The sequence below is a fragment of the Vicugna pacos genome, chromosome 4 (genome assembly GCF_048564905.1).
Source record: "Vicugna pacos chromosome 4, VicPac4, whole genome shotgun sequence".
Taxonomy (NCBI): domain Eukaryota; kingdom Metazoa; phylum Chordata; class Mammalia; order Artiodactyla; family Camelidae; genus Vicugna; species Vicugna pacos.
In genome coordinates this window covers 56,303,983-56,329,392 of record NC_132990.1, presented here as the reverse complement: position 1 = coordinate 56,329,392, position 25,410 = coordinate 56,303,983, and the positions used below count along the sequence as shown (strand labels likewise).

At 38.4% G+C, this 25,410-nt stretch overlaps 1 long non-coding RNA gene across 1 annotated transcript in view; it reads left to right on the top strand.

The window, feature by feature from the left end:
- Positions 1–24,270, top strand: part of LOC116280330 (uncharacterized) — a 284,498-nt gene extending 260,228 nt beyond the window's left edge. Inside the window, exons 5-8 of the long non-coding RNA XR_012072152.1 lie at positions 9,262–10,020; positions 10,369–10,448; positions 15,904–16,021; positions 22,934–24,270. This is a non-coding gene — a long non-coding RNA (uncharacterized lncRNA). The remainder of the gene's footprint in view (positions 1–9,261; positions 10,021–10,368; positions 10,449–15,903; positions 16,022–22,933) is intronic.
- Positions 24,271–25,410: the final 1,140 nt, after the last annotated feature.

Genomic DNA, 25,410 nt, shown 5'->3' with positions numbered 1-25,410 from the left:
GGTTACATGACTTCATATCACCTTCATATCACTTCAATAAATTGACTCTTCAAAGTGACTGGAGAAATTTTGCATGTGGTGCTCCCCAGCCGAGAGGAATAACATGTTACAGGACATTTCTCACCCCCTCTTTTTTCATTCCATTTTCTCCTTCGACTTACTAGGACTTATTGGGAATGTTTGCTACATTCATGTGACTCCACAGAAGCGAGGGCACTGCCCACCTCAGGACCCCACATCTTCTTTCCAGGCGCCCTGAACTTCTGGAGGGAGGCTAGTCATGTACCAGGTTCTGCCTGAACCACTGGGAGATACAACAGAAATGAGATAAAGAAAGTAAAACACATGTGTGCACACACACGGACACACACACACACACACACAAAAGTAGTGTAAAAATCCATTTATGAACCTGAAGGACTTTGAGTCTCCTTGTTTTGAGGATTCTGAGAGTATCTCTTGAGAAAACTCACATTAAAGACGCACTGCCAAGGCAAGTGACTAATTATTTTGGAACACAATGAATATAAACAGTGAGGCTCGAGTTCAGGCTTAGGAAAGAGAGAAGAGGTTCATTTCTAATGTCAGGAGCAGGCAAAGTAACTCAGCAGAAAATGAAAACAACAAGAAACCGTAATGGCTACACTTAGAAGAGGCCACCCATGATGACACATCTGGAGAGGAGCCATCAGATGATGTGAATAAAAAGTTCTGTCAAGATGACGCTAACTGGTCAATGAGTTTGTATTTGGAAAGGATTTAAAGTTAGAGGATTAAGAAAACCCAGTTTCTGCTGTGGCCAAGGGCATTGCTATGTTGGTGGGGATTACATTTACCCCCGTGTGTCTCTCTGAGCTGCGCCATCGGTGGGAAGCACGGGGTACAAGTTCATCATTGACATGATCATTTTCTTGGAGCAGATGGGCATGGGAAGGGGTGAGGGGGATAAGGAGTCCGTTCTCAGGTTTCTCCCCAGCCCTCTCAGTGTGGTGTCCCTCTCAGTTCAGTCATCAACAAGATGAGCAGACACGTCACATTTGGGAAAGGCACAGAGGTTAAATGGCCTGCTGCCACCTGTCCCCGCTGGGGTGGAGCAACACCGAAAGTATTTCCCTAGGCGGGGCAGTGAATTCTCTCCCCTGACACGGTGATGGCTGCTCTCCCACCTGGGTCAAATCGTCACTCCAGGTCCTTTCATGCTGACATCCTTAAAGGAAGGACTCCACAGCCCAGAGATAGTAATAAACCAGGAGGGAAACTGGGCAGCATGTTAAAGGGAGAAAAAGGTATTTTTCCAGAGACATGTTTACACTGATAGACAAAAGGACCACCCGGCCTCCCACACTGCTGGGCATCCAGTGCTGGGCTGATGACTCATGTCAGACTCAGAGAGGAGACAGGTTGAGGTCTCAGCAACGAGAGCCTTCGAACAACCAGCTGACTGCTAGTCTCTCCCTCTGAAATTCCATTCCTGCGTACCCAGCCTTTATGGTCCAATATTACCCATCCTTCAGGGCTTAACTCAAGTCCTGCCTCCTGCAGGAAGCCTTCCTAGCTTTACACGGCCCTATCTCCTCTCAGTTTCTATGATCTGTACTTCTCTTGCAACCTGTGCAGCAACTCCACTAAACCCAGTTGTGTTCAAGAGCTCGGATCTGGAGCCAAACTGCCTGGGTTCATAATCTTACCTACGTGTTGCAGTTTCACTCTTTGTAAAAGAGTATAATAACAGAGCCTTTGTCACTGGGCTACTGTGAAGACAAAGGGAAATAACCTTCTTAAAGTGCCCTTCATACAGTGGGAGCTCTACAGGGGCTTCCAGTGACGAGGACTGTTACTAGCGGCATACAGCCATGCATCTCAGCCACCTCTGACAGACAGGAGCTCCTGGAGGTCAGAATCTGTGCTTGATTCGTTTTGTCCCACACTAAGTATAACCCAGTGCTCAGGACACAATGACACGCATATGTCTTGGGCAGCAGGGAGGGGAGGCAGGCAAGACCAGGCAGCCAGGGCTGAGGGAACTGGCTGCTCTCTAGAATGGCCTCTGCCGAATCTGCCTGGGGTTCAAGGAACAGAGTTCAGTGGACTGGCCAAATTCAGACAAGTGTCACCATCAAGGGGGCTTAATTCACTAGAAAGAGTGCAGCAGTGAGAGACTCCCACCTTTAGGAAGAGAGACTCAGTGTAAGACAGAACTAAGCCATTTTGGACCTGCTTATTATTTCAGGTCAACACAGCACAATGTGTTTGCGGGACCTGGAAGGCCAGTAATATCTGGAGCAACGTGACAGAGCAGACTGAGGTCTGGGGACCAGAAAAATACAGATCAAAATCCTGCCTCTACCTCTGGCTAGTTACATGACCTTGGGCCAGCGGGTAAGCTCTTCTGCAAAAGGGGAATAAGCACACCTAACGTTCAGGACGGGTGGAAGGATTTGCACTAGGTAGCCAGTCTGATGTCGGACTCACAACAGTGCTCTGCCATTGGCTTTAATTCTTGTTCTTGTTCTGCTTGGCAGGGTAGAGAGTAGCCTGTGAGCAGAAGATTCAATTCCAAGCCCCAGGGACGGTGGGCCTGTCACAAGCTGGGATGATGCTAGACTGGCCGAGGTTGGCCCAGTAACCAACGCTGGCGAGGATGGAGACGGCAGAAACGGGGCCTTCACTCACACCTTCCATCTTAACATCACTGCATGCAAACTGACCGTCCACCCATTCTGTGACCCGTTCCCCAAGAACAGCTCCACCTTCAATCCTGGAGTTGCCCAATCAGAAAACATAATCCCGGGGTGCTTTTTTGAAGGCAGGTTGTGCTGGGGGTGGGGGCAAGGACAGGGCAGGAATAGGAAGGCCAGTTAAAGAGTGAGTCAAGATACTTGGGGGGAAGGAGAGAGCATGGAGTTGAAGTGGTGTAATTCCACAGCAGCTCTGCTGGAAAATAAGAAAAATCACTCAATGCTCTTTGCCAAACAGCTGCTTTGACTGATTTTTTGAAAAGCATGAACCAGCCAAGCTGTCCAGTGGTCAGACCTGTACAGCCAAAGCCGCAGAATGTGCTGCTCTAAGAAATAAAGGCTGGCTTAAGCAAGCAAGTTTAAGAGGCCAAAGAATGGCATCAAGAATTGTAAAGAGAAAGAAGGAAGAAATAAGAATAAGCAGGTTTTCCCAAGTTTTTTTTTCCTACCTATATATTACTGGAGGAACCCCAAGTTCCTTAAGATTTATGTCAAGATGATAATGAATAGCCACAAACAAGGTGGGACCCCGAAGACCACACAAGAATTAGAAGTCTTCCAGCAAGCAGATTGCACAGAGTTGGGACTATTGAGAGGTTCTCAGAGCCAGTGATTTAAATATTATCCTTTTATTTTAGGTGTTAGTAGCCGAAGGGTTTCTGGGATTTTTCTCTGCACTTTTTCTTTTAAAAAGACAGGGAACCATGATAGAAATTAGCCAAAGACAAAAGGATAGTTTATGGCTGCCTCCTGGTTTTTTTTTTTTTTCTTCTTCTTCTAAGTTACTCGTAAGCCTTTGCCTGTACATTAAAAGACATCCTCATTTTGAACTGGTTGCTAAGAACTGAAACTGAAAAGCGAGGCCTAGTTGGGAAGAGAAGCCTTGAGGGGCAGGCAGGATGGTCCGCAGACAGCAATTGACCAAATTAGAGCTGTCTCCTCATTCATCTGCCGGGCCCGGAGGCCTTCGTATGCCCTGGTTTCCTCTGATTGCATATCCCAGGGAAAATTTTAAAATATATATCAATTTTACTTTTATCAAAGCACCTCATGTTCACATTTTAAAAATCAAATACTACTAAAAGGTCTATAATGAGAACCTGCACTCCCCTGGCCCACCCGACGGTCTGGCCCCAGGCAACAACTTAAAACACTTAAATTGTTTCTTCTGGCATCTCTCACCACATCTCTCATCCTGCAGTCCTAGAGCTTTTCTTCTTGATTTCTCTTTGAAGATATGATTTATTAATTTCCTGGCATTTTAGTTGATGATTTAGCTCTCTCATGTCACCCCATCTCTCCTTGCCTCCTGATACAGATATTGTTTCAGTTGCCCATTTGGGGATAACTAATCACCCCAAAATTAATGGCTTAAGGAAATAAGGATTTGTTATTTTTCGTGATGCTCTGCATCAGCGGGGTGGTTCTGCTGGTCTCACATGGCTTCACTTGAGACCACATTCAGCCAGCAGACTTGGCTGGGAGCTACACTCCGCGGGGCTTTCACTCAGAACTCCTTTGCACTCCTGCACGTGCCTCACTTGGGCTTCCTCAGAACATGGCCGTCTCAAGGAAGCATTCCAGGAGGAAGCACTCCAAAAGCTTGAACACGGAAGCTACACCGTCTCTTCAAGTCCAGCCTCCCAGGGCTTCAGCATTTACTTCTGCCAGTGGGTGGGTCCCTGTAAGTGACCAGGCCAGCCTGCACCCTAGGAGAGGAGGAACCAACTCCACCTCTGGGTGAGAAGACTGGCAGAGTCTCATTGCAGAAGGCATGCAGGATGGGAGATACTTGGAAATAAGTTACCACAGCTCTAACTCTGTTTAAACAATAGCAGTATTTAAAGTTATTGTTTCAATATTGTACAAGGCAGAGCCAAATTCAGCAGTTATAGTTCCATTTTGTACAACGTATTTACTCTTCCTAGAGTTAATGATTGCCTGGTTTTTATGTTTGCTTTTGGCATGAGTGGTCTCCAGTGTACCCATCCTTAGTTTTTTGTTTTTTGGTTTTTTTTCCATGAGATCAATTGTATGTTTACCTTTCCAATGTAACAGACTGCCAGGAAACCTTCTCTCCCAGAGTTTCTGTCTTCCATTCCCCCTCCTGTGATCTGAGCTGGCTTCTCTCTAGACACGCTGCACAGCTGTCATCTCCTGACTTTGCTTCACCACTTTTGCCCTGTGTTGGGTTTTCTTTCCTAAATGCTTCTCTGTTTTTTTTTTAAACTCCTTTATTTTTCTCATCTCCAACAGCTTGTTAATAAAGGTGGGGGAGGAATAAATAATTGAGTCCTTCTTTTCCAACCATCCTTAATCTCCAGAATTTTAAAAAAAAATCTCTGGGGACATTGGGCACACAAAATTGCAATTATGACTTCACAACAGTAAGTTTTCATAAGGCTGAAAAAGAGTAGGGGTAGTTTCATGAGGTAATTTCAGGGGGCTCTAATGAGTGCAGATTTTTAAAGAATATGTATAAAATGGGGAAACAATGGAAGTGACCAACTGGCTAGGAAATAATGATTAGATCTACATGTTTCTTGTGATAAGTGTGAAGGACAGCTAAAAGTGCTTACTTAATTTCTGTAAGATTCAAGATACAAGTACTGTATCTAATGGCATAATTTTTATGTGAAAATATATAATGGTGTAATTATAAGAAAATATAACATGGCACAGCAAAGGAAACCATAAACAAAATGAAAAGACAGCTTATGGAATGGGAGAAAATATTTGCAAATGATGTGACTGACAAAGGCTTAATTTCTAGAACATACAAACAGCTCATACAACTCAGTGACAAAAAAACAAACAACCCAGCCCCAAACTGGGCAGAAGACCTAAACAAGCAATTCTCCAATGAAGACATACAGATTGTCAATAGGCACATGAAAAAATGCTCAGTATCACTAATTATCAGAGAAATGCAAATCAAAACTACGATGAGGTATCACCTCACACCAGTCAGAATGGCCATCATTCAAAAATTCACAAACAATAAATGCTGGATAGGTGGTAGAGAAATGGGAACCCTCCTCCACTGTTGATGGGAATGTAATTTGGCACAACTATTATGGAAAACAGTATGGAGATGCCTTAAAAAACTAAAAACAGACTTACCATATGATCCAGCAGTCCTACTCCTGGGCATACATCTGGAGAAAACTCTTAACTCAAAAAGATACATGCACCCCAATGTTGACAGCAGCAGTATTTACAAGAGCCAAGACATGGAAACAACCTAAATGTCCATCAACAGATGACTGGCTAAAGAAGTTGTGGAGCTATATATATACATATATATACACACACACATACACATATATATACATACACACACACACACACACGCACAATGGAATATTGCTCAGCCATAAAAAGAATAAAATAATGCCATTTGCAGCAACATGAATGGACCTGGAGATTGTCATACTAGGTGAAGTAAGCCAGAAGGAGAAAGAAAAATACCATATGATAATATCACTTATATGTGGAATCTAAAAAAATGACACAAATGAACTTGTTTACAAAACAGAAACAGACTCACAGACATGGAAAACAAACTTATGGTTGCCAGGGGGAGAGGAGGAGTGGAGGGATAAATTGGGAGTTTGGGATTTGCAGATACTAACTACTATATATAAAATAGATAAACAACAAGTTCCTACTGTACAGTACAGGAAACTACTGAATACCTTGTAATAACCTATAATGAAAAAGAATATGAAAAGGAATCTATCTATCTATATATCTCTGAATCACTATGCTGTATACCAGAAATCAACACAACATTGTAAACTGACTGTACTTCAATAAAAAAGAAAATATAAAATGGTATAATTTTTAATGAAAACTGAACTTCACAACCCATGTTTTGTTCCTGTGTTAAAAAAGAGAGTATTTTCAACTCTGAAAAGGGCAGAAAACACATGGATTTGTGGAGACACTACCACTATCCACTGACTGCTGGTTCTCTCCTCCCAGATCCAAGGGAGGTTTGTGATTCCTCATCCTTTGACGTTTGGCTTGGCCACATGATTTTCTCTGGCCATGGAGTGTCGCCAGAAGTGATGTGTATCATTTTTGAGTTTAAAACAATGAATTGCCTGTGTATGACTTTCCAACATGATCATCCAGTCATTGCAATCATGTAAACCCATATGATACATAAGTACAACATTAAAATCATTGATGTTACTTGTTACTGCAGCATAACCTAGCCTAATCCAAACAAAAGAAAACTGAAGCCAAATACACGTGAAGTAATCATAAGAAAACATTAGGATGTTTTTAATATGTTTCCTGGCCTAGAAAAGTAGAATCCCGGGCTACATAGATATTCATTAAAAACAAAACCTTTGGGGTTTGAGACCTGGCTTTAAATCCTTATACTACTTACCATATGGGTGACTTGGGGCAAATATTTAGCTCTTTTGGTCTTGGCTTCCTGTTTTGTACATTTCAGACAGTCATGCCTACTTCACAGATTTGGGGGGAATTAAATTTGATAATAACAGGTCGGGGTCTACACTGTGTTTACGCACGCTGCTTTTCAATAAATGGTTATTGTTGTTGTTGTTGTTGCAGCTGAGAAAACTTCCCAAAGGTAGCCTCAGCATTCTGCCAGGAATCTTATAAGAATTATGAGAGAAAAATACTACCTTGCCTTACCAACAGGAGTGTGCTGCAAAAATATATATTGTGCTTAAATGTCTATCCCAAGTAATTTACTGGGTCAAGTGACAAAATGGAGTATTTGTGAACTCTAAGAGAAGAAAGATGATAAAAATAATATATTCATGAAACATGAGATACAGCTTAAACTTTTTGTAAAATAAGATTATCAGAATGGTAGATGTAGGGGGAAAGTATAGATAGAGTGTACCTAACCACAGCAAAACATTTCAGAATGTCTCCCTTTAATAATTGTAGATAAAAGTACAGAAATGACGATATCTCAACAACACAGTCCAGCAGATTTGTAACTAAAAGGACCAATACTACCGTATGTCAGTAGAGGCCTGGCACAGGGCTTTGTCTTTGCCCCATATCATTCATTCATTCAAAAGTGATTTAATGAACACCTACTACCTAATAGATGTTGTGCTAGGTACTGGGGATGTAGCAAGGAACAAACAAACTTTTGTTATTTTTTCCAAAATTAAGGACTTAGATAAAGGCATAGAATGTTGAACCAAATCCTCTTTGACACAAAATTGGGCCAGAGAGTAAATGCATTGAAAAGAGTAATCCAAATTCAAAATAATGTTAACAGATTATAGCAGTAGAGCAACTCTAGCACTTCATTGTGCCACTCTCGAGAATTTACTTAATCTCTCTAAGCCTCAGCTTTCTTGCGGATAAAATGGAGACAACGATATCAGTTGATTGACTTGTTTTGTGCTTTTAAGATAATGTATGTAAAGAATATAGCACAGCGCCTGGAATATACTAGATGCTTAAAATGTAATCGCTTTTATTGCTGTGGGAATTATCTTTCCACAAAGAGTCATTTACTCATGCATGCAAGGATTCTCAGAATGTACCAGAAGGCCAAGAGAAGTAAGGGGAATGATTCAAGGTCAAATAATGAGAAATTGACAGGATCAGAACTTAAACTCATTTTTCCCCGTTTCTGATTAAAAAGCTAATTCCAATCTTGTATTGATCAATACCTGATATTACAAACTCCTGTCTTATAGAACGTGGTTATTGAAACAATTTCAAGGTACAATAATTTGAGACTGCTGGAGAATCTTTTGGAGCTCAACAGGAAACTTTGTTATCCGCAGAGGAATTTCGATTTCTGTTATTTTAAGCTAGTTACAATTACTGGAATCCAGTATCTCCTTTTAAAAAAATTTGGTGATATTACTTTTATTGAAAAATCATCCTACCCTATCAAGAAAGTCCTGTTCTGTAACTGCACACAAGTTAGATGAAGAAGAGAAGTTGGTACAGCACGAAAAGTCTTTCTCTTGGAAATCACAAAGGTGAATAAGACTGGGTGAAGTGAAAACAAGCAAGACTGAGCATCTTCCAGCATCCTCATGGCAGCCCAGTGATGAAAGTGGTTAGTGTCCTCATCTCTAAAGTGAGGAAGGAGGTTCAGCTAGTAAATACTTGAAATGAGACTCAAGTCCAGGTCTTGGCGATTCATTTCTCACGCTCTTTCTCTGTGACCACATCGCCTCTGGCATGTTTTTCTGCCTATGATGAGCTGCTGAGTCCTTAGCATTACCTCAAAACTATCTGCTCACGACGTAGGTCATACTTGGCTAATTCCCACTCCCCAGAGAATGGCCCCATTTTGGGGCCTTTTCTTTAGTATGTCAATGTAAGAGCAGTGCCAAGCTTAGAAAATAGATTTGTAAGCTATTAAAATCTTACCATTTTAACAATACTACTTTAATTGTGTGTATATGCATTCATATTTTTAAATAACTGTAATCATACTCTATACAATTTTGTATCATTTATTCCCTCATCAAATGCATATTTATTATCTGTTGTGTTCCAGGTGCCAGTCTAGGAGTGAGAACTACAGCGGAGAACAAAGTCCCTGATCTCTTTGAGGTTATATCTGCTGAAGGAGACAGATAATAAACAATTAAATAAGTAAAATATAGTGTACATTAGATGATAGGTGCTAAAGAAGAATTTAAAAAAAAACAGGCAGAGGGAGTGGAAGTTTGGGCGGGGGCTGGAAGAGCAGTTGAAATTTCAGACAGATTCCAGGAAACACTTGGCTGAAAAGTGAGTGAAGACTTGAAGGAAGTGAGAGAGGGAGCCCCGTCTGTGGCGTGGCTGGCAGAACTCTAAGACGACCCCATGGCACCACCTGCCTCTTAGTTTGATTTCCATGATGATGTTATATTACATGGCAAAAGTAGACACTGACCTTAATATAGAGACATTATGCGTGTGGGCCTAACCCAGTCACACGAGCCCCATAAAAGCAGAGTTTTCTCCAGTTGGAGGCAAAAGAGAATGTGAGGAACAACCGAAGGAGGTTCTCCAGTGCTGAGATGGAGGGGGCCACATGGAAGGACCTGGGAGAACCCTCTAGAGATGAGAGTGAACCCCAGCCTACAGCCAGCAAGATGATGAAAAACCTCAGTCCTACAACTGCAAAATACTGAATTCTGCCAATGACCTGAAGGAGCCTGGAAACAAGGCTCTTCCCAGAGCCCCCTGATACGAGTCCAGCTGGCCTTCACCTTGATTTCAGTGTGTATGGAGCTAACTGAGCCAAGTGTAGAGGAGTGAAGACACAGTGGTAAGGCCATTGCTTCATGCTTCTTTTCCTAATGATAAGGATATATCCATTAGCTACACAATATTCTCACACGTACCACAGTTTTCCTAGACCTTCCCCTCAGACTAATTCTGTTGCTTCAAGTCTTTGTTATTAGAGACTGCCTCAATAAGGACCTTCATTCACATAGAACTTTCCCTTAGTTTGCTAATTTGTCTTTCCAAAGATTGTTATTTTATCATAATACATGGGCCTCAATTTTCCCTGGACTCTGGCAGGCATTGAGTATTATCATTCTTTTATATTTGTCCTATTTTAATAAGTAAAAGAATAGCAACAAGTAAGATCTTTTCTATTGAATACTTACAGGAATGAAGATTTCTCTCCATTTGTTTCCTCAGAGCGTTTCCTTTCGTAGGAGGCACCGTTGCTTATTGAGTTACTGACAGGTAAGGCAGTCAATAGGAAGAGGTTTCAGGCTGGATTTGGATCATGACTGGCTCTTCTTTGATCCCCTCATGCCTCTTGTTCTTCACCTAGGAAATTAAGACAGAGTTTGGCATCATATCAAAACAATATTCACAGAACATTTACAGAAGTGTCATCTTGCATTTCTTCCTATTAACTTACATCTATATATTTTCTTTTATAACAACAAAGTGTTGTATAGTGCAGATAACTCTGCTGGATTAAGGAGTCCTCAACCATCTTATTCACATGCTGCATAACCTTGAGTAAGCCACTTCACCTCTCTGTGGCTTAGTTTCTGCAGCTATATAATGAGGAACTCAGAATAATTTTTTAGCCAATTCTTATACACTATGATAGTCTATGATCCTGCACAATAACTACCTACCAAGTCAGATGTGGGCTCTGGTAAATTGTATCCTCTCAGCCTAGATACAGTGGGTCTACATTTGACCACAAAATTAGTTGTTTCTGACCAACTCCCTCAGATAAAACACACAGATGAACAATAAATGCTACTTTATTCCAACATGTTTAATAAGATAGAGGGATGATTTTCAGGGGAAAAGTACATTCCCAAATTGGTTCTTAAACTAGAAATGAGTAGATCAATAATCACACATACAATTGAACAGGTATCAAATGAACATCACTCAAGAAGAAATCTGGCTAATTTTGTTTGTAAATTCTTTCAAAGGCAAGAAAATTATTCTGCTTTCAAAAATATTTCTTAAGTAAATATCTTAAAAATACAAAGATCTATGGAAAACTTTCTCATTCACTTTGAGGCTAGTGTAATTTTAATATCCAACTCAAAAAAGATCACAGTGAAAGAAAACTAGATCAATCTTTTTATTCCTATGGATATAAGAATCTTAAAACATTATTAGATTCTGTCAGGCAGGATAAATATAGAATACTTTGAAATTACTAAGAGGGGTTTTTCTAGGAATTCAAGGATGGTTTGATTCAACATTATTTGTGGTTATAAAACTTTTATAAATAGAATACAGAACAAAACTTCCTTAACACGATAGTTTTTTTTAAATAGACTCTAGCAGCAAATATCACACCTAATGGGAAATATCAGACATATTTATTCAAATGTTATAAATAAAATAAAGATGAAGCTTATCATTTTTCAATATTGAATTAAAGATCTTAATCAATAGAATAATAAAAATAAGAAAAAAATATATATTGCATATGAAAAATGTAATCCTCATTTGAAAATGATATAATTATCTATCCAACGGCAAGAAGCATCATGTCTCATTTTATTTAATATTATGGCCTGAATGTCTTAATATTTCTTTGAACATAGTGGAAGTTGAAATATATATTGAATGGTAAATAAAAATAAGGAAAATTTAACTAAAATTATTTAAAAATAGTAGAATGATAGCATTCAAAAAGGTAAGCAAATCTGAAAATCTGTGGTTTGCAGGTATAGGAATGATAGCTGGAATAAAATTACATCTTATGGAAGGAATGTACAGAATCTCTAAAAAGAAAATTATGAGAGTAGACTTTAATATCCTTTGAGACATTCATGTTTCTAGATAAGAAGGCTCAATTAAGTGTGAATTTTCTCTCAAATTAATCTAAAATTGTATACAGACTATAAAAATTGCAATAAAGTTTTTTCAAAGTTGAAAACTGACCCAAACTTTATTTCAAAAAATACAGTTGGGAGCCACTAAAAGAAGATGTAATAGAGAAGACCAACGAGTGAGGGCATTTGCCACTGAAGGTATCAAAATGCACTACAAAACTAGTATCTTTAAACCATAATACAGATCCAGCAATTGGTGATATAAAATAGAGAATCTAGAAGTGGATCCAAGATATATAAGAATATAAAATATGATATAGATGTAATATGAGATTGGTGAGAACAAAACTATTTACTTTAAATAGGTTCCATTTAGTAAAAAAAATAAATTGCTATCCATATCACAACATGAACAAAATTTATATTCAAAGTTAAAATTTTAAATATTAGGAAAAATTATAAAATAAGTAGAAAAACATATTGCAGAATATTTTAGAATGAGGAAAATTTTTCCTAGGTATGATGATATACTTGAGAAATTTGACTATATTAGGATTAAAATCTTTTGTACAGAAAAGTGAAAAATTAAGAGCAAATAAAAATAAAACAAGATAGAATATGTCTAAACAAATGTTATTAGTATATATAGAAGTATTAAAATGACAGGACACAGACAAACATCTCAATAGAAAAAAAGTGCATATAGATTTGCAGTTAAGCATTGCAGCTTGAACATACACATTTATCTTGGTTCCCTACAGGAAATCTAGTATAATGACATTAAAGGGATGACAAAGTATGGACCTGAAGACAAAAAGAATAACAGAAGAGACAACACAAATGGGAGATGTCAATAACATTAAAAAAAAAAATCTTAGCATAGAGAACAGATAGGTGAGTGACTCTGATGCCTTGGTAACGGCATACTGTTCCACAAGCACACCGACCCCATGCCCTATGCATGGCTTTCAGTTAGCATTCCCATGCCTGATCCCAAAATACAGTTAGACAAGGAACACAAGATATATGTGGAAACACTCCAATATGAAAGACAGAAACCCAAATTAACAGAGAAGAAAAGCTATAACACAAGGAGAAGGAGAAAGCTTTTATATCCTTATGACAATAAAAGAAGCTATTGCATTCATGAAGAAAAAAGAGGACATTATAAGAAGAGAGCAGGCAGGGAATAAGAACAAACCACTACAACATGATAATATGATTGCTAAAATAAAATACCTAGTAGAGGTTGGAAAGTATCAGAGTCTAGGAAGTCTAGAAATTCTTCCAGAAAATAGAACAATAAGCCAGTGAGAGAAAATGGGAGTTAAATATGAGAAATTAGAGGATAAATTCAAGAGGTCAAACCACAAATAGGAGTTCCAGAAAAAGTGAGGACATGTGTGTGTTTGAAAGAGACAGAGACAGAAAACAGAGAGAAATTGTCAAAGAAATAATTCAAAACATTTCCTAAAAACAACAGACACAAATTTACTTAAAGGCTACTCCCAACCATCAGCCCAAGTAATAGAAAAGAACTTGCAAGTATACCATGAAATTTCAGTGCCTGAAGAACAGAGAAAAATTCTAAAAACTAGAAAGCAAGACAAAAACACAAGAGATCAAGAATCAGAACAGCACTGGACTTTTCAACAGCACCATGGATGCTGAAAACAGTGAAGAAAAATGTCTTTACAAATCTGAAGGAAAAATAGTTTCCAGGCTAGAATTACATATACAGGCAAATTATCAGTCAAGTATGAGGGCAGAAAAACATACTTTTAGACCTAAAAGTTTTCAAAAATAAAATGTTTCCAGGTACCCTTTCTCAGTATCATCCTAGAGTTGCATCCTATAACAAAATTAGGGAAAAGGATGAAATGAAGTCCAGGAGAACAAACTGAAACACAGGGCAACTGCAAAGGGGATTTCAGAATAATGGAGAGAGGAGGGTATTTGTGCAGCGGGCCCAAGTGTCAACTAGCTGACATTGGAGCACAATGATGGAGGCCTTTTTTAAAAAAATATTTTATTGAAGTGTAATTGATTTATAATGTTAGTTTTAGAGGTGTAGAGCAAAGAGATTCAGTTATACATATACATACATATTTTTTTTTTCAGATTCTTTTCCATTATATGTTATTACAAGAAGTTGAATAGAGTTCCCTGCTATACAGCAGGTCTTTGTTGTTTATCTATTTTATGTATAGTAATGTGTGTCTGTTAATCCCCAACCCCTAATTTATCGCTCCCTGCCTAAAATGCTTAACCTATTTAGAGTTTTATTACTCTGGCAGAGATCTGGGTGATAGAGATTTGTGTAAATAGAAAATTAAGTGCAAACCCCCAAATGAGGTAGTTATTAACTCCAGGCAAAACAAAAAGATGAACTAGAAAGAAAATCTAAACTGTGTACTATACTTACTGAGCTGTGTGAGGTGAACGTGATAACCATTACACCACAGAAACTGTTTTACTTACTGAGCTGTGAATCGTATTTATGTAATGATGATGTAAACAGTGAATATAAACTTAGCCCCAAATTATGATATATCTGCACTGAAAGGTCAAAGAGAATTGAAAAAGCCTGTAGCGACAAGATGGGATGGGGGGAATGTGAAAGGAGGGATAAATCATCCTTTTACCTACTGGGAAATTAAGAGTTAATATCTGAAATTTAAAAATGAAAAAAGTAGTAAAGAAGTATATAATTTAGAAACATAAAATTAAATAAGTTAAATATCAGAAGAAACCACTGTAAGAGTTGATTTTGAGCATAGTTATCTCTGGGTAGCATGGTTGGGACGGTAAAAAAAGATGGGATGGAGAAATGCTATTTTTTGCTAATAATCCTTGTATCCCAGGGGAACTTTTAAATTATGCATATGTAATATTTTGCTAAGAAATAAAGAGTCAAAAGATATGAACTGGAAAATCAAAATAAATTTGAAAGATTAATAATCATCAGAAAAGATGCAAAACTTCAATAAATAATCAAGTATTCAAATTTAAACAAGAAAATATTTTTCATGTATTATATTGGCAACAATTTACAAAATTTATAATACCAAGAGTTCATAAAGTGGCAGAAAAATGAGGACTCTCACCAAATGCTGATGGAAGTGTATAAATTAGCCTACTTCCTCTGAAGAGAAAAATGGCAATTCATATCAAAATTTAAGGAAATCATGAGAAAACTTTTCAAAAATATGTACAGAAAGACATTTATTAAAGCATGGTTTATAATAGCAAAATATCAGAAACAAGCTAAATATTCATTTTATAGAGCATTTTTAAAAGAACATTAATAAGATAAAACCATATGCAATTAAAATGATATGTAGATTCACATTTATTGTCATGGAAATATGTTGGCATTATACTAAATTATATGAAAAACATGGGTAACAATCGGGCAATACCTCAATATTAAAATGTATTATAATTCACTTTAATTTCTGGAAAGTGCCTTCCTCCTCCATTATATGTTCTTTTAAAAGTTTTATTCTAACTATTTTGTTTATTCCACAAGAATAACTAGAATTAGTTTTGTCATGATCCCAAGCTATAATGTGTGATCCCATTCAACCCAAAATTAGCTGTCCATCTTTCTAGCATTCCCTCCATCCACCCATGCTAATATTAGATAGGTTGTACCAACCTATCTAGTTACTAATATAAAGAGCATGGGATGATGTCTGAGAGAAAACAGAAATTTGCTTTCTGTTTTCTAACTTCTGCATTGTCTTTATTTCTCTTTTTACGATGAAAAAAAATCACGTGTGGAATCCTCTCAAAAAAATATTTCCATTTAACAAAATAAAACAGAACACAATGGGTATTTTTAAAAATGGGATTTTACTTTTTTTTTTTTTTTGCAGGACCAGTGATTCATCTTAGACCATGTTGATTCCATTGACCATTTTGCAATGAACAGAGGGAGAGGTTGAAGACAGCAGAAGAGACCGAGATAACCAAGGAACTGAAGTCCCCATGAAGGTGAGCAGGGAAGGCAGGAGCCCAGACAGAATGGTTGGTCCTGAACAGGAATAGATGGCTTCAGTGAGGGAAAAGGGTGAGGGTATGTGAACATGAATTAAGAGCGTGGGGTCAGGAGAGGTACGGAAGAGGAAGCTAAAGCCAATGCTGACAGCTCAGCCACATGAGCAACTTTGAAAATCTGTTTTGTTATACCTACACATGCTTTCTTTTAAATCTTCTTTCTTTAATATAAAATATATTCATGCTCTGTGTAGAAAACTGGGGAAACACAGGAAAATACAAAAAAGAAAATTATAATTTCCTTTATGTCCCCTTTGTACTTTCCCATTTTCAGTCAATATTATACCCTGAGAATTCCCCTGTCTTTAATATTCATTTAAAGCGTAATTTAATGTCTATAAATTTTTCCATTATATTTAATTGTCTTAACTATCCCTTTATGCTCAGATATTTAGATTATCTTTTTTCATTCTACTATAAATATTTTAGGAATATCCTTATCTAAAACTCTTTGCACAGCTGATAATTCACTGGAGTACATTTTGACAAGTGGAATTACTGGGTCAAAGGGTGTGAACTGTTTTAGGCATTATAAGCTATCTAGCCTGATTGATTTTCAAAAATGTATCTCTATTTATATTCCAAATGAGGATCCATCTGATGATATCTTCATTAGCATAGGATATTTTAAAAACTCTTGCTAATTTGGTAAGTTAAAATTAATCAATTGCTCATTGGGTTTTTTTTTGTTGTTGTCAGTGGAGATGAACTTGTTTTTATATTTCTACTCCCATCTCCATTTCTTCTACTCTTTCTTCCCATACTGAGCAAGTTTGGATTATATCATGGACACTGTACTGTTACATTGTAAAGACTCTGGATTCTTCTCTGTTTCTCCAAAAAGTGTTGACCTCCTTATGTAGGCAATTAACATGCCTCAAAATACAAACTCTCTCTTGGGTAGAAACTCAAATCTCAGTTCAGTTATTTAGCTTTAACTATTCTGCTTGTAATCTGTTTCATGCATGCATGGCGTAAGAGTCAACCAGATATCTGGATAGAATCATGCACAGAATGCAGGGCTTCCTTCCCACTCTGGTTCTCTCATTTCCAGTAGTCACCCTGCCCCTCACTTTCTAGCACCCATGGTTGCTCCCAAATCAGTTCCAGCTTTTAAATCTGTTTTAGCCAACCTGAATGGCGCAGACTAAAGCCTGCCTTCCAGCTAAAATACACACACACATACACAGACATACACACGCACACACCCATGGGAGAAAACCACCAAGTGCCATTCCCTTTTTCCAAATAATTGACTTTCCTTCAAAATGTGCTTGTGTCTGTTCACTCTTAAACCTTTAGATTGTTATTTTTATATGTTATTGTGATTAAAGTTGTTATCTGCAGAAGAGTTAGCTTCATATGAGTTTACTTGGCCACTACTGAGAAGAAAATCTCCAGGACTATAGATAATTAATTTTCACTTCTACAAAGGGTTTTTTTCCTCTTTTTTAAAAACAAAATGTAATTCCCAAGTACATCTCAAGAAAGGTAAGTTTCTCAGAATTCCAGTCTTCCTCTTTGAACATATTGGGGGAATGTTTCCTACAAAAGTTGCTCCTGGTAACTGGAGCTGTCTAGTTAGCTTCAAACATCCACAGAAAACTGCACCTGAGCTCATACTGAACACGGTAACAATGGCACCAGGGGATGGAGTGCCCAGAAACCAATTAAGGCTGTGGTAAAGAAGGGGTTTTCTTCAATGGCTAATGGAGACCATAAACAGAGGCTCTGACCACAGAGAATTTGATGCTGGCCACCCTTTCTCCTTAAGTTTGAACAAAGATCAGTGACCAAGAGGCCTAATCTAATATAAGCCCCAGATAACTTTCGTGTTTGTATTACTTCATGCTTAGCAACAATCGCTCAGTTATGACTCCCTGGCACAAGGAAATATGACACTGCAACAACAAGGTATTTGTTAAGATCCCCACGTTCCTTTTCATCTTACAAGGATGTTAGAACTTACCTGTTTTAACCCATCATTCTACTTATCAGAAACGCACAGTTTAAAATAGGGAAGACCCACCCAGGATAACACAGGAAGGAGCGGAGCTGCCATTAGCATGCTGTTACAGCATCTCTCATTTTGCAGTCTGACTCTCAGCAACACATTTAAGGTTTCAGAGATGCTGCTACATGGTGTGTCCTCAACCTTTCTTAAGGCTAAACTCTAAAGTGTTCTGAGTGGAAGAAAACAGTCTGCTCGGTGATGCAATCACAATCTCCTGAATTCAGCAAGATGACAGTGTGACCACTGCATTTAATGGTTGGCTGTTCTCCAAAATCAGGTTGGCAGGTAAGGGCATGTGGTCCTTCTTGATTCTCCTCTCCTCGCTTCCCCACCTCCTTCCTTCCCATTACCATCTCTGGGGCTCCATGCTTTCCCCCCACGCCTGTCTCATAGGATTCAGTTAAAAAAAAAAAAAGGACTAGCCAAGATGTAAGTCAAATAGCAAAAAGGAACTTGCCAGGCCAAAGTCAAGTCAAACCTGAATTATAAACTTCTTTTCCTGTGAAGTGTTTGGTTCTTCATACATAATAATTTCAGTATTCACTTGCTATCTAAAAATACAAGAACATGTTTTTACTCATCAATCATCCACACTTATGCTACAGGAAATGGAACAGAGCCACTCAGTCTGAAGAAAGAGCTTCTGCACGTTCAGAAATCCCTCCTTAAGACCTAGCTACCAGCTCAGGCAAATCTTGTAGGACATCAAAGTCCTCAGCATGGAAAAGTCAGAGGAGACGTAGTTTCACATTATAGGAGTTGGAAAAAAATAAAACCTGCCTGTCTTCAATAGTCTGTAAGGTCTCTCTTGTCTCCACGCAGGAGAGATTCCTAAGGTGTTATCCACTTGATCATAGCATTCCTCGTCTCTCCTTTTATCTCGTGCCCTTCTCCTCTTTCCAAGATCATAAATCAACAGAGACAGGTCTTCATTCTTCTTTTGAAGAGATGGGAAGGGGGGAGTCTAGACTTCTCCTATTCCATAGCAAAGTGAGCAACCTGATAAATTTTACTACCTGCATCTCGGGTAAAAACTGGAAATGTTTCCAAGCCCAAGTGGACAATCTGTAGCCAGGAGCCTCTGCAGCACCAGTCCAAGCTCTTTTTCACATTCCCCTCTACTGCAACACCAGGAAGGAAGCCCATGTGGGAAGATGGCAGATTGGTGCAAGAGACTTCAGATTCCAGAGAGGGGTCACAGTCAAATCCAAGAGTGTGTGACAGCTGAAATTGTCCATGATTTACAAATTGCTGAAGGCAGCGACCCCACCATAAAGAGCAAAGGTCAAAAGGGAAGGCTTGGTGCCCATTGCTGGCATTAGGTTTCTGTCTAGAGGAGAAGACAGCCCACAACTGAAGGACATCTGGAACTAATTAGCGGGACTAAGGAAACTTGAGGCTAAGAGGTGGGGGTGGGATCAGAGTTGCATTAGTCCTTAAAATAAGAAATAGTTGGTCCATCTCACCAAAGGCTCTGCTGCTCCTTATCTCTCTCGTCCCCCACATAACTTAAACGTCACTGATTAAAGTCTAGTCTCATCTTTCAACTTCCTGCAATACTATGGATCTTATCAGCAGAATAATACAGCTTTACAAAATGAAAGGAATCAGCAGACATTACTGTCTTCCTCCAGGATGCTCTGGACCTGGAAATGTGGGAGATGTCAGGGAAAGAACTGAATTTCAGAGTCAGACAGACATGAACTCAAATCTTCACTCCACTGCTTACAAGCTATGTGACCCTGAGAAAGCCAGGTATCTCCACCAAGCTTCTCATCTGTAAAACGCATGGCTGATATGAGGATAAAATGTGATAAAATAAAAAGGCCCCCAATGGTGCTCAGCACACAGCTGAGCTCATTAATTAGAAGTCTCTTTTCTCTATGCTCATGAGAAAACATTACAAATACAATAAAAGTTATTTTTATCAATCAGTCATTCCAGAAATTGAGGCACACAGCAGAGCCACAGTACTTAAAACAGGGTGGTTTTGTTTAAAGAAAAGGCAAGGAGATCAACGGTATAGACTGAGAATCCCCCCAAATTGTCTTACTCATAGATAGAAATAAAATCAAGCTGCGTTAAAGACCCATATTTGGCGGAAGAAAAGGCTGATTTTGTGCCAAGACAATAAAGGACAATAACAAGACCCTGGAGTTGGGAAGATTTTCTTAAGACCAGTTATGTAGCAAAAATAGAAAGGAAAATAATAGAAATTTGAACATGAGCAAAGGTAGAAGACGAGACAGAATAGTCTGACGGAATAGTCACACCTGTAAAATACTGAGAAACAAAACAGACCAAGGATAAGCATCTGAAACTTTCAAATAATTGTTACATTTCTATTAAAAAAAGTAAAAAAGCTGATGAAAATATGGCTTAAAGCACACAAATACGTAATCATAGAAGATGAAATCAGAATTGCCCTGTGAACAATGGTTCTGCCTCATTATTAACTAGAAAATGTAAATTAAAATAACAATGAATTACCATTCTGCTACCAGTTTGGCAAAGATTTAACAGTTCGATAATATCAAGTGTAGACAAGCAAGGGATGGGGTGGGGGGATTAGAGAGTAAAATTAAACATAGCTGCTCATGACCTTGAAATTAGTACAATCAATCTGAAGGGCAAGATGGTGGTATCTATTAAATTATTTACTCTAGGCCCCAGCAATTTCTTTCTACAAATCTGTCCTGGATAAAGACATGTGAAAAGATCTGATGCAGATCTGATGCAGTATTGTATATGAAAAATTTTTTTAAAATTTTTAACCATAGAGAAAGGATGAATACAATTTCATGAACACAAAGAATTCCTATAAAAAGTTCACAGGAATAGTTTACACATATTAACATGAGTCACAAAAAAACCCAGAAACCAATATTTGATAGTTCTCCCAACATTTGGATATGTATGAAAAATACAAAGAATTTGAGAAACTCTTCCGTCCCACAAATTCACCATACAATCTGCTCTCAGTATTGATGGGAAGATGCCAGTATGGGGACATGAGGTATCGGGAGAATACAGTTTAATCTGCGGTGGTCTAAGTGTTTTCACTGACTTATTTACTGCTTGTGTAAATTTAAAAATAAATACGTATAAATATTGAAGAAAGATTAAGGTGCAAATATCCCAAAAATACTGTCAGTGATTTATTTGGGGGGTGGGGTGGAATGAGGAGGGAGTATGGCGATTATTGTTTCTTCTTTATACATACCTATAATTAAAAAAAAAATTTCCAAAGAGAAAAACAATCACCATTATTCAATGATACTCATAAAATCTCAGGTTATGGCACAAGATATCAAGCTAAACTTGTTTAGAAAAAAATGTTCTTGCCCAGTTTTGCAAGCATGATCTCATTCGATTCTTGTATTAACCCTATGAAATGGGTATTATTATCTCCATTGGTAGATAAGGAAATTGAGTTTCCAGGAAACTAGGCACAACTACAGTCACAGAGCTAATAGGCTAATATATGTCTTTAGATACCAACATTGATATTTTCCCCACCATACCAGAGCTTGCTCAATGCCAATATTAAATGCTACTTTTTTTAAACAAAGCTACAGTTTTTTTTTACAAATTATAAAGCTGCTTCACTGCTAAATAAATTTGAAATCTAAGAAAGTGATGAATTAAACAAGATTTAAAAATACATAGACATTTTACAGACATATGTGCATTTAAATATAGGAGTTCAACCAACCTATTTAGGAGACCAATAATACTGGTCTCAAAGAAGGCTAGTGTGTAGAAGAGTCGTTTGCACAAAAGGAAAAATCCTTTGTTCAAACATAATATTCTTATGCAGTGTGATACAGCAGCAGGCAGTTCTACAGAATCAGTTGTTCACTGGAACAGTATTAGCAGGATCTCAACTCAAACAAGCCTGAGACAATGAGGCTTTATTGCCTTACAGAACTAGTTTCAGGTATATCTGCATCCAGGGGTTTAACAGATGTTATTAGATCTCTCTCTTTCTCCCTCTCTCTCCTCTTCGCTGTGTTGTCTTCATTTTTAAGCATGCACTAGGCAAGAGGTAGTATATATAACTTTCAAGTTCTCCAAGTTCCCATGGATATACTTTCTTGCAAGGAGAAAAGAGATCTTCTTTGCCTCTGTGTGAGTCCCTGAGAAATAAGTCATCCATGCCATAGTAATCTCTGTAGCTAGTGGGACTGGTCCATCCTGAGTCTTTATTAACTATCCTCTTAGCCCCAGGAAAAATGGATTCAACCCCACTCAAATCAAAGGGATTGAACTGGATTATTATAAAATGGGTCAAGAGAGGTTATCCAAAGGAATACTGGGCAAAGAACGTATGAGCCCAATTCATTTGCAGCTTTGACAGTATTATGTGGGTGACCACTGGAAGAGGGGAGACATTCGTAACAGCTACCTCATAGGGTTCTCCTGAGGATTAAACGATAGTTGGAGAGGAAAATGTGCTTAATATGGCATCTGGCAGCTAAAAAGTGTTTTATGAAGTTTGTTTCCTAACTAATTAATCAAAGGTGGGGTAGTTCTGAACACTTACATCACCTCATCCCAGAGACTTTACCAGTTAGCAAGTTCAGCTGAACAATACAGCATCCCCACTGAATGTGGAACAGAATTGCAAGCCCATTTCAAGTTGTCCTTTGTAAGCCAGGGGACTGTGTGACCCAGGAGTCATTAACAACCACAGTAACAACAACTTCAGTAACTAACATTTATCACATGCCAACCACGCGCCAAGTAGCTTGCTAAGTGCTTAACACGCACTTTCTCACGTCATCTTTACCATAACTAACGAAGTCGATGTAACTATCATTTCCATTTTACAGATGAAGAAACAGATGTAGCGAGGCCAAGTAATCTGCCCAAGGTCAAGTGAGTGACAAGGCTTGGACTCCCACTCGGCTGTGTTTGACTCGGGAGCCTGAGCTCTTAACCACGCATTGTTCTGTCTCATGCTGCCCTGCGCGCCCTCATAATACCCCGAGGAGAAGACTCAACATGAAATAGCATTTGGCTGCATTCCAATCAGTCAACACATTCATCACCAGCCACACAAAGAGAGCAGGTAGGCTGGATTCCCTGTGCTGAACAAAACAATTCAGGCAAATGCAGGCACTGACCTCTAACTCGATTTGGAGATTTAGCATCTCTATCTTGAAGACTTCCCTAACATCTCAGCTGCTCTGTTTCATGGGACCTTTTGTTGATGGGGTCAAGAGGGGTCAAAGGGAATTTATCTTTTTAGTTTTTGTGTTCTTTTATGAAAAAAATTACTTAACCATCATGGTTCTGGAGTTATTTCTCATTGGCAGAATTGTGGAGCTGTGTACTGATTCAGAGAAGTGTCGGGATGCTGGGCACAGATGGCTTTAATTATTTGGGCAGCCACTGACAGATGTGACGGTCTAGGTTTCTGCTGCCTGGACAGGTGTAAGCTATAGGATTTACCCAGAGGGAGTTGTGGACAGCCAGAACTGGATAGAGCCCTGAGATGGCCCTTTATTTTGTCTTAATCCACCCCTAGGTACATAGTTATCATATTTCTTTGCCTCAAGGCACAGTCAAGTCAGTCAAAACCATCAAACCAAGTTTGTGTGCAGAAAGAAAATCTCAAAGAGAGAAGTACACTGTTAGCAACTGGTCCCAAACTCTGCTCAGTGTTTTTACACAGATGCCTTTCTTCTCATTAATTATGGCTTCATAATCAAAAGGAGATATGTGTATTCCTCCTTCTGGATCAAAACAAGGATATTTCCTTCTCCAATTAGAATCCACATGAATAATTTCCAAACACTGAGTGTCAGTCTGTGAAAACTTTCATTATTTTGTTCAGCAAGTTTATTGAGGAAGTGATGGAAAGCCCGGAGAGAAAGCAGATATGCTCCCTGCTTTTAAAGAGCTGGGGAGTATTCCGAGGGAGTTTCCAAAGCTTTGAGCCAATTAGAATAAGAGACTCAGCACATATCATGTCAAGGCATTATTTCATGTTCTGGGGATGCAGTGGTGATCAAAATAGCCCCTTTCAGGAACCCTCCTACACTGCTGCTGAAAATGTAGTTTGGTGCAGCCATTATGGAAAACAGTATGGAGATTCCTCAAAAGATGAAAAATAGACTTACTATATGATCCAGCAATTCTACTCCTGGGCATATACTCAGAGGGAACTTTAATTTAAAAAAAATGCACCCTAATGTTCATAGCAGCACTATTTACAATAGCCAAGACATGGAAACAACCTAAGTGTCCATTATGTCCAGATAGATAACTAGATAAAGAAGTTGTGTTATATTTATACAATGGAATACTACTCAGCCATAAAAAATACTAAAATAATGCTATTTGCAGCAACACAGATGGACCTGGAGATGATCATTCTAAGTAAGGTAAGCCAGAAAGAGAAAGAAAAATACCATATAATAATGCTCATATGTGGAATCTAAAAAGAAGACAAATGAACTTATTTACAAAACAGAAATAGACTCACAGACATAGAAAACAAACTTATGGTTACCGGGGGGGGGGAAGAGGGTGGGAAGGAATAAATTGGGAGATCAAGATTTGCAGATACTAACTACTATATATAAAATAGATAAACAACAAGGACCTACTATATAGCACAGGGAACTATATTCAATATCTTGTAGTAACCTATAATGGAAAAGAATATGAAAAAAATATGTATTTATATGTATGACTAAACTATTATGCTATACACCAGAAACTGACACAACATTGTAAACTGACTATACTTCAATTAAAAAAAAAAAGCCCCTTTCCCCATGGATCTTCCATTCTAATTTGGGACACGGACCATTAAAAACCCATCTCTCTCTCTCTCTCATACGTATGCATATATACATGTATATATGGATATACATATGCACATAGTATATGTGTGTATATATTTACATGTATTGAAGGCAGTAGATACAGTATAGTAATTGTTATAATTGATTAGATCTAAGGAATTATGACTAGCTGTGAAGATGAATCCAACAGAAACTCTGCAGAGGGAAAGATATTGAAACTGGGCTGAATATGAGAGATCACCAAGCAGAAAAGTAGAAGGTGTTCCAGGTCCTCCTACTCTTTGTTGGAAAAAGCAGAGTGTGACTTAGTGCCTATTATGGGCCGAATTGTCTCCCCCCAAATTCATACGTGGAAGTCCCAATCCCCAATATCCTCAGAATGTAACTGTGTTTGGAAATAAGGTCCTTAAAGAAGTAAAGAAGTTAAAAATAGACCATTAGAGTGGGGGACCTAATTCAGTATAACTGGAGTCCTTATAGAAGAGAGAAGAGAG